Source organism: Aotus nancymaae, unplaced genomic scaffold, assembly GCF_030222135.1.
Source record: "Aotus nancymaae isolate 86718 unplaced genomic scaffold, 86718_ANA_hifiasm-v0.15.2.pri h1tg000015l_0, whole genome shotgun sequence".
Lineage (NCBI taxonomy): Eukaryota > Metazoa > Chordata > Mammalia > Primates > Aotidae > Aotus > Aotus nancymaae.
The window spans coordinates 12964326-12973393 of NW_026988426.1; positions in this window are offsets into that span (position 1 = coordinate 12964326).

Genomic DNA, 9068 nt, shown 5'->3' on the forward strand with positions numbered 1-9068 from the left:
AATTAAGGTTTAATGACTGCCCTAGTAGATTTCATACTTGCATGGGGCTTGTAGTCCCTTTGTTTTGGCCAATTTCTCCCATTTGGAACATGTGTATTTACCCAATGCCTGTACTCTCATTGCATCTAGGAAGTAACTAACTTGCTTTTCATTTTCCAGACTCATAGGTAGAAGAGACTTGCCTTGTCTTAGATGAGACTTTGGACTTGGTCTTTTGAGTTAATGCTGGAATGAGTTAAGACTTTGGGGGACTGTTGGGAAGGCATGACTGTGTTTTGAAATACAAGGACATGAGATTTTGGAGGGGCTAGGTGTGAAATAATATGGCTTGTCTGTGTCCCCACTCAAATCTCATCTTGTAATTCCCATAATCTCCACATGTCATGGGAGGGACCTGGTGGTAGGTAATTGAATCATGGGGACAGTTACCTCATGCTGTTCTTGTGATAGTGAGTGAGTTCTCATAAGATCTGACGGTTTTATTAGGGCCTTTTTCTTCTTTTGCTCAGCACTTCTCTTTGCTGCCGCCATGTGAAGAAGGACATGTTTGCTTCCCTTTCGGCAATGATTGTAAGTTTTCTGAGTCCTCCCAGCCATGCTGAACTGTGAGTCAATGAAACCTGTCTCCTTTATAATTTACTCAGTCTCATGTATATCCTTATAGCAGCATAAAAAGGAACTAATACAGTAGACAAAAAGGAAAGGAGAAATAAAAGCAGGAAAAAACACAAGCGAATCTACTCACAGTTCTTTTCTTGAAAGTGCTCAAAGTAGTGTTAGGGAGACAAACTATAAGCATGTGAAAATGTCTAGTATTACAATGCAGTATAAAATAAATGGCCCAGATATTGAGGATCATCTAAACTCAGGAGACATCACAGGTAAAGTCAGATGTGAGGTGTGTATTAAGGTTTTTTGTTTGTTTTTGTTTTGGAGTGTTTTATTTAGCAGCATTAATCAAATTTGAATTTGGTGAAGAGAATTATCACATATGCATAAAAATCACTGTTTTGTAAAAAGTACATTGATCTTTTTATAAACAGAAATCCTTAAGTAATACATATAATCACTATCTAGGCATTTTTAGTTGTAGGATATTTTATGTTAGGTTTTCTTAATTCATGACATATTTTTGTTTGTAGCAACAAAATTCCAAAGTAAGATTTTTCTTAGGCCAGTGGTTTTCAAATTTTAGAGTGCCCAAGAATTACATGGAGAAATGTGAAGCATAATGGAAGTCCTGGGCCCCACACCAGTCCATCTCAACTAGAATCTCTAGGGTAGAACCAGAGAATTTGCATCTTAAATATTCCTCCCTCATGTAATTTCTCTACAAGTGGTGTGTGGAGAACATGGCTTTAGGCTTTTGTTGTCATGAAAACCGAACTTATATTTAATGGTAAAGACATTATAATTTCATAAAAAATACTTTGCCAGGAGCAGTGACTCACATCTGTAAACCCAGCACCTTGGGAGGCCCAGGCAGGCAGACTGCCTGAGCTCAGGAGTTTGAGACCACCCTAGGCAACATGGTAAAACGCTGTCACTACAAAAAATACAAAAATTAGCATGAAATGGTAGCAGTCACCTTTACTCCCAGCTACTTTGGGGGCTAAAGTAGGAGGATTGCTTGGGCCTGGAAGGTTGAGGCTGAAATAAGCCAAAATCGCACCACTGCACTCCAGCCTGGACAACAGAGTGAGACCTTGTATCTACAAAACAAACAAACAAATAACCTCTATAGTACAGAGTAAATAAATGTAAATATCTCAGAAACCATTGATTGTGGTTTAGAGTTTTCATTTTTGTTTTTATTTTGGGTTTGGGTTCATTTTTTTGGTTTAGGGTATTTTTTTTGCTGATTTTTTCCAAGTCTGTATTTTTTCCAGTATCTTTCAGATACTAATCTACTTCCAAGATTGCAAGTTTTTTGTCTTCCACTGACAATTAATACATTAATTTAAGAGAGAACTATGGCTTGCTTAATATCACCTGCCTTTTTAAATTTCTCAATGCATTAACTATGCCTCTAAAAATTAGAAAGCTTACACATACACCAATTATTCTATGAAGCTGCAGAAAGGTTGAGTGCTTTTATTTTGAAGCCAATTTTATAATCTTGAAATATCAAACTACTTCTTAAATATACACAGTATCATGAATTCAAAAAGTCTACCTGATCTGTATTTGGTACACCAAGTTGATGACAGGGTCCACTAATCACTATTATCAATAAGTGTGTGCCTCCTACCAACAGATAGCACAGTATTTAAGAACTTAAAACTTTTCGTTCTTCCTACTCTCTAAGAAAATGTTTACTATACAAGGGCATTTACAATCATTAGGCTACCAAGTCTTGATCACTGGACTGAACTATACTATTAGCATATATGATGTCAATTATGCCTTTGCAGATGAACAAAATATCCACTCCTTTGGCCCTCCCCCTTAAAAACCTCATTTTTTATATTTTTATGTGAAAATATTTGGAGCCGTGCTGATAAAAGCTAATAACTGAGCACTTACTATTTACCAGGCACTATGGTAAGTACTTCAAATACCAATATCAATGTATCATCATGACAGCCTGTGATAGAGGTTTCATTATCATTCTCATTTTACAAATGAGAAAATTGGTGATTAACTGGCTGAAATCTAACAGTTACGAAATAGCAGAGATAAGGTCTGAATTTGTGGTCATCTGACTTCAACTCCTGTGCTACAAGTTTTCCTCCAAATTATCAGATTCTGGTTGAAGTGGAATAAGCACCGGGCTGAGATCCAAGAGATAAAAATGTTCTTGTCTCAGCTGTGATACAAAGTAACTGGGTAGTTTTGGCCACGATATTTACCCTCTTTGGGTTTCCGTTTCCTCTTCTATAAAGAGTGGTAATTGGACTACTAGATGAATAAAATTGCTTCCAACACTAATATACCATGATTTAAGAGCAGCCACATTACACAAAAAGAGGAATAGAAAGACAATGGGAACCATCTGGATGTGAAAATGATGAATGGCAAAAGCTTTTGGAGGGGATAGTCTCAGATTAGCATTCAGTGCCTTGGGGCCCACACACCACATTGCTAGTCTCCAGCAAATTGCCTGCAGCTGCACTGACCTAGCGGTCTCTTAGACTGCAGAACCCTTAACAAATTGTTCAAGGTATTTAGCCTTGGGTTTCCCTAAGAACCCATCTAGCCCCATAAAAATTAGAGGTCTTGTAATTTTGCCAACTTTGCTGATAGAAGTATAACAAAGCTTTTTTGTCTGAACTAAATTATCCCTTCATTCCAGATAGCAAGGATGCCTTTGCATATTATTTCTCAAGTAGCTGATAGTAGAGGATTTTCACATCAGCAAAAAAATGAAAACCATCTAAAGAAACAATCATAATGATATCATGATGGAAGAAAAGCTGTGTTATTCTAGTGAACTATGTGTCTGTATCCACTTTTATAGGACCATGCCTCAAAAATTCACCACCTCAATCCATAATGCCCAAGATTTCTATAGATTTTGGGGGATTTATATTATCATTATTACTACTTACTCTTATTTAGAAATACTTCTTAAGTCTCAATCTCACTCAGGCTAGCCTCCAATTATTTTCTTTCTACCCTACATGAACCCAAATGTCTTCCAAATTATTATTCCCACAGGGCAGTGCTGTTGATGACAAAAGAGAATCTCATCACAGCATATAGAACAGTCCTAAATCTAATATTACACATCCCTGTTCTTAAAAATTTCAAAGCCATCTTTGCCATTGGGAAGTTTTCAATGGCTATAATTTGTCTTGAAGTCCTGGTGTCTCCTATCATGTTGCTTGGCCCTCACTCAATCTCCGTGGACCCTTGGGATACCCTCTCAAAAGTCATATACCAAAATGTTTTTATGCAAAAACACTGACTATTTCTTTTGCATTATGCTTCCCATCCATGTCCAGTGCCTATTTCTTCATACCCAAAAAGAATTCTACCACTGGCATGACGACTTACAGTAAATTACTTTTAACTACATTGTCTGCTACTGCCACTCAATCTTTGTACAATTATGTTATTGGAATGTAAGTGGGGTCTTTATAGCCTAGTCTCACCACAGTGCAGAGCTTTGATTTAAAACAAAATAATACCTCACTGCTTCACACTGATAGTGGCAGGAGGCAGACGAATGCCTAGGCAGATAGGGGTGGGGTTTCTAGTGAAACCCCACCTTCAAACCAAAGAGAGTTTAAAGTCTGAAAGCCAAGCTACAAGTCTCAAATACATTCATGGACCTCTCTTCCCATTTGGCATGCTTTCCTATCATTGCTCCCACCCCTTCACCTGTTTACATATACTTACCCTTCCCTAATTTTTTTTTTTTTTTTACAATGTTGTGTCCATCTTTGAGTGGTGCCTTTGTTTTAGCCTTTTTTGCATACTCACAAACCTATCAGCATGCTCTCCCCCATTCTGAGCCAATAAAAGCTCTGGACTCAGCCGCACTTAGTGAGACTGCTCACCTATGGGCACCTGACTTCAGAGAGGGGGCTGCCCTCTTGGATCCCCTCCCACTGACAGCTGTCACTCAATAAAATTATCTTCACCCTTCAGTCATCAGTGTGCCCTCATTCTTCTTGGATGTAGAACAAGAACTCGGGACCTGCTGAACATGGGTACAAAGAAAGACTGGAACACTGTAGCCTTCTGCCCTGACTGGCAGAGGGCAGCTGCCCCACATGATGGGAATCAGCAGTGAGGTGGAAGCAGCAGCAGGGCCAGTCCCCAGAGCCACAAGCTGGAGTAGGATAATGGGTCCTAAAGAGCTGTGACACTCACTCTGGGCATTTGGGGTCACTGGCATCCCTTTTCAGGTGACATTGTGTTCTCCTCATCCAGACACCAGTGCCCAAGGCAAAAACAGGTCACATACACCCAACCCAGCTGTGGACTGAGCACAGATCCTGCAGTGAGCATGGGATACAGGCAGGAGCACAAGCCAAGTGCAGCCCCCTGGGCCAAGCAGGCAAGGAACCTCCTGTGGTGAGCCTGGGCCAGAGAAAGGCCTGGGCAGCGGTGTCACCAGACACAGAGGCCTCTCCAGCTGGAGAAGCAGCTCTGAGAAAAATCCCACATCAACACCTTAAAATTCTTCTTCTCCCATTTCTTTCCACTGCCAACTTTCATGTTAACTGCCCAAAATTGCTTTCCACATTCTTCACTCTTCAGTTTTGAAAAAAGTATATTACCTAATACGCTCATATTCACAGACACTCCTACTTTCTCATTCCCTTCTAGAACCCTCTCTTATAGTGACATAATACTTTTTGTTAATTTTGCATTTTTAAATTTTGCAATACCTCTCAGCCCATTTTGAAATAATCCACTCCTCACTCTTAGTTCATTCATTGGTCTAATCAACATAATAGGTAAAGGGAGAGATAGTATTAGTAGGAACAAAATTTTTATCAAGTAGTGAAAAAGAAAAGGGCACTGTGCATACCTATACCTGTTTATTTTTGTCCCTTTTACAAATAAGTTAACATTTTTGAATGAATGGAAAAAACAAATGAATTGCAGTAGATTCATGCAGTGACAATTGTCATGTCTACAGTTCTTAGGACTTACAGAAATAACATAGCAGAAATAAAGTTCTTTTTGACATAATAAAAGGCACCATGAAAAGAGGTTTAACTTGAGAACTGTACCTGAAAAATGACAGCTGTGAATTAATTTGAATGCAGCAATCTATATTAAAGGAAACCAAAAACAACTATTTACTACACATACAAAAGAACCTTCTGTAGATCTAGGGAACATTCTGGCAACAGAACAAAACAGAACCTAGCATAAAGAAGTCCAGTTCAACTGAGTATTGACATCAAAATGCATATAGATGAAAAATCCTTAACCAGTTAAAGTTTATTGATTGCAAACAAAAGAAAAGGTCCTAATTTAAATAGAATAGAATATCATTATAAAAAATATGAAGGAATGCAAAGAATAGAGAGAAAGATTTAAATCTGGCTATCTCTCTCCCCTGCTGGAAATGCTTAAATAAATTTCTTCTAAATATAATTAAGATCAAGACCAAGCCATCAACATTGCTTACAAATTGTGGATGACCTGGCTCCTTCCTCACACTCCAGCAGTTTATTCTACCTCTCTCTTCATGTTGCACTCACACCAGTCACTTTGTGGTTCTTTATCTATCATTGTCATCCCCTAGCCACAGGGCCTTTGCACATGTCCTTCCCTGTTTCTAAATGTTCTTCCCTTCCACATTCCCCACTTCAACTAGTTCTCATCTACTCATCCTACAGGCAAAAGATGAAGCTGCACTTCTCAGGTTAATGAGTTTGGGTGTGGATGTGTACATAAAAATCTAAATAAAACAACAAAACAAAATTATTAACTCTAGCAGGGAAAAAAGTGAAATAAAAGAAAACTAATTATTGTATACCATATGACTAAGGCATGAACAGTGTTTACAGACATCAGTCATATTGCTGAACACTGAATTTTCTGACCAAAATTATGATATAACTCTATTTGGTGTGAGGTATTGGTGCAGGGGAACAGGAGAGTAATTATAAGTATAAGGGGGAAGCAGGGAGAGGGGTGGTCAGAAAGTGGAGAGGGAGAAAGCTAAATCCTTTCTTCCACAGTGGAAAGGTCTCAAAAGTGTGCCCTAAAGTAAACAATAGCTGTAAAAGTTCAGTCGTTGCATCTGGAGGATTGTAGATGGGGGAAAGTAGAAAATAGGGTATAAAGATGCTGCTGTCTTTAAAATAAATCTTAAGAAATTATCTGATTCTTATAGCCAGGTATACATATAATCTTATTTTTTAAATGATGCTATTTTCTAAAAGCTACAGGGAAATTAAAATAGAAAAGAAACAAGAAAGGTAGGAATGAGGCTAATACGTGTTGTCAAAACTTGTACACCTGGTAGAGATGGGCCAACAATTTGACCTTGTCTAAGAATATCCTTTTTGAGAAAACTTTTAGGAAAAAATTATCAAAGAAATAGAAATCTTGGTTGGTTGTGGTGGCTCATGCCTGTAATCCCAGCACTTTTGGAGGCCTAGGCAGGCAGATCACTTGAGGCCAGGAGTTCGAGACCAGCCTGGTCAACATGGTGAAACTCTATGTCTAATAAAAATACAAAAATTAGCCCGACACAGTGAATCATGCCTGTAATCCCAGCTACTCAGGAGGCTGAGGTGGGAGGATTGCTTGAGCCTGGGAGACAGAAGTTGCAGCGAGTGGAGATTGTACCACTGCACTCCAGCCTGGGTAACAGAGCCAGACCCTGTCGGGGAAAAGAAAAGAAAAAGAAATCTCTATGATTGCAATTAGCACCTTGTATCTAATAATGTGTTTTCACTGGAAATTATTTGTTAACAAGCTACTGGTAGAGTTTCCAGAAGTGGTAGGTCTCCAGGGAAGGTTTACCTAGAAGAATTTCTTCCCCTAAATGCATCAGGACCACAAGTAACTTTTTTTCAAGATGAAAAATTATGTTTAACGGCCCATGTATATTGTAAGGCAATTATTTCTGATATGGAAAATAACAAGAAAGTCATGTGGAGAAGCAAAGAAACCATGTCCTCAGGAATTAGGAGAACTGAACTTTGGATTTTTCTATAGTTTGGACCCCTACAAACCTCGTTGAAATTTGATCTCCAGTGTTTGAGGTGGATCCTAATGGGGGGTGTTTAAGTCATGGGGGTGGAACACTCATGAATAGATTAACACCTTCCCTTGGGGGTGAGTGAGTTCTCCCTCTATTAGTTTCCCAAAGCTGGTTGTTAAAAAGAGCCTGGCACCTCTCCATTCTCTTGCTTTTTCTCTTGTCATGTGACCTCTTTGATCTTTGCACACATGGGTTCCTCTTTGCCTTCTACCATGAGTGGAAGCAGAGTGAGGCCCTCATCAGAAGCAGATGTCAGTCCCATGCTTCTTGTATAGCCTGCAGAACTGTGAGCCAAATAAACCTCTTTTCTTTATCAATTGCCCAGTCCTGGATATTCCTTTATAGCAACATTATACGGACTGAAATAGACCTGTATTGTCCAAAACAGTGGTCACTGGTCACATGTGGCTATTGAGTATCTGCAATGTTGTTAGTCTAAATTAAAACATGCCGTAAATATGAACTATACAAAGGTTTACTAGAAAATTTAAAATCACATCTGTGATTTGTATTATATTTCTGTTGGACAATACTGCTTATTCTGAGTTCTGTCATTAGTGGTTGCATGGTAGTGATATGAATGCAAGTCATTTAACTTTATTGGGCCTTGACTTTCTTAAGTAGAAAATGGGTGGGGAAGGGGGGCGATTAGATAGATGGGTTCCAAAGCCCCTTTTCATTCAGAAATGTTACAAAGAATCCCAAGGTGTGATACAAATTAATGACAAATGGCTCACCTCCACCATGGTGAGCTTCCCTCTCTGCCACCATCAACTCTAGCCAGACATCTTTACCAAATGCTGTTCTCACCAGTCACTATTCTATGTCCTGGGCTGAATGCTTTACAAGTATTTCATTATATACTTACCCCTCCACTATGAAATCAGTAGTATTACACTGTTTAACAGATGAGGAAACTGAAACCTGAAAATGTTAGCTGACTTTGGAAGGCTTCAAAACCAGGATTTGGAGGAGTCAGGATCTATATCCCTCTGAATCCAAAACGTGAGCTCCTTATTAGTGTGCTCTGCTTTTCTTTATAGAAGCCAAATTGGTTTTCCTTTAGAACCTAAATTATATCAGCAACTTATTGAGCCAGTACAACTCTTTTGTCTTGTTTTTCATCCCTGGATCCTCAGCACATAAAAAGGATGATTAATAAATAGTACAGTATGATTAATACAGGATGATTAATAAATAGTACCATAATATTCTGAATTTCCATGTCAGCTGGTTTAAAATTAAGATTACATTTAATGTATTCCTATAAAATAATGTGAAATTGTTGGGTTTTTAAGAATATATATATATATCAGTTATATCTAGAATGCGGCACATAAACGACCATCATCTACTTGAGAGGAAAAATTTTGAACAGTCATTTCAA